This window comes from Carlito syrichta, unplaced genomic scaffold (assembly GCF_000164805.1).
Source record: "Carlito syrichta isolate Samal-C Ts95f unplaced genomic scaffold, Tarsius_syrichta-2.0.1 Scaffold314028, whole genome shotgun sequence".
Taxonomy (NCBI): domain Eukaryota; kingdom Metazoa; phylum Chordata; class Mammalia; order Primates; family Tarsiidae; genus Carlito; species Carlito syrichta.
In genome coordinates, this window is record NW_007258124.1 from 269,046 (window position 1) to 270,881 (window position 1,836).

Sequence of the window (1,836 nt, forward strand, 5' to 3'; positions counted from 1 at the left end):
TTTTTTTTTTTTTTATTGTAGAGATGAGGTCTTGCTGCCCAGGCGGGTCTTGAACCCGTGGGTTCAGGCAATCCACTCACCTCAGCCTCCCCAAATCGCGGGATTACAGGCTGAGCCACCGAGCCCGGCTGGCCCTACCTCTTAATACTATCACATTGCAGCACTGAATTTTAGAAGGGACTCATTCAAACCATAGCAGTCATATATTTAGTAACAGAATAGCTAGCGTAGGGTATGCCAATATTCAGCTTTACTAGTTATTTCCAAAACTTTGCTATTGTTACATTTCCTACTTTTGTCGAAGGAATTCATATAATAAATGGTATGGTGGATTGTAAAATTGAGTGGTGGGTTGTAGAAAAGCTGTAAATTCTTTCCATCATTGTATGACTCCCCTCTGCAATGTGATTTTACTTCTAGAATCTATTTCTCCACTCCTTAATTCTGTACTTGGATATGTGGCTTGCCTTGACTAGTAGTACACAAGCACAGGCTTGAAAAGCACTTGCATGCTGGGGCTTGTGTTCTCTTGTTGCTCTTTGATGCCCTTTGCCCACCATGTGAAAAAGCCCAGGCTAATCTACTGGAAGACCACACAGAGCGATTCCAACTGAGGCCTGCATAGTTGGAGCCAAGCTAGACCAGACCATAATGGACTAACCTGACCCCCAGAATCATGAGAAATATTAAATTATTTTTTAAGTCACTAAGCTTTGAGACTAAATTGTTGTATGGCAAAAGCTAATCGATACAAATAGTATTTCACTGTGATCTTGATTGGTGTAATTGTCATTGAGGGCAAGAAGATATCTTAATTATTGGCCATACATAGTTTCTCTGCTATGAAATGCCTCTTCATGTCATTGGCCTATTTTAATTTTGTAGGGTTATCTTTTTCTTAATGTTATGATAGTATAATCTGCCTACTAGTTCTTTATCAGTTATAAGTTTCACTGGTTTATCTTTTCACATTCTGAAAATACTTGTGGGACTGGGCATGGTGGTAGCTCACGCCTGTAGTACCAGCACAGTGGGAGGACTGCTTCAGCCCAGGAGTTCAAGACCAGCCTAGGCAGCATAGTGAGACCTTATCTCTACACATAATATAAAAAATTAGCCAGGTTTGGTGGCGAACACCTGTAGTCCCAGCTACTCAGGAAACTGAGGTGGAAGAACCATCTGAGTCCCGGAGTTGAAGGGTGTGGTGAGCTGTGATTGTGCCACTGTACTCTAGGTGACAGAGTGGGACTCTGACTCAAAAAAAAAATCTTGCTTGAATTTTATTAGTATTGCATTAAGGCTTTATATCAGTTTGAGAGAAATTGACATAGTATAATGACTCTTCCAAAGGATCAACAAGGTATATCCACCCATTTCTCTAGGTCTCTGTAATTTCTTTTCTTTTTTTTTCTTTTTTTTTTTTTTTGAGTTGGAGTCTCACTCCTTCGCCCATGCTGGAATGCAGTGGCACGCATGCTCACGACCACCCCAGCATCAACCTGCAGGGCTCTAGGTATCCTTCCGCCTCAGCCTTCCAAGTAGCTAGAATTACAGGCACGCTACCACACCCAGTTATTTTTTATTTTATTGTAGAGGTGAGGTCTCACCAAGTTGCCCGGGCTGGTCTCGAACCCGCGGACTCAGGCAATCCACTTGCCTTGGCCTCCCAAAGTGCTGGGATGACAGGCTGAGCCACTGAGCCTGGCCTATAATTTCTTTTCTTTTTACATTTTTCTCCTTTCTCTCCTCACTCTCTATTTTCTTTCTTTCTTTTTTTAGAGTAGGTTTAGCTCGTATTTTATTAAATTTATCTCTTTTTTTTTTTTTTTTTTTTTT

The 1,836-nt window shown here is 41.2% G+C and overlaps 1 protein-coding gene across 2 annotated transcripts in view; it reads left to right on the forward strand.

The window, feature by feature from the left end:
* VMP1 (vacuole membrane protein 1) overlaps nucleotides 1-1,836 on the forward strand; it is a 135,356-nt gene that overhangs the window by 8,516 nt on the left and 125,004 nt on the right. The window lies entirely within an intron of this gene.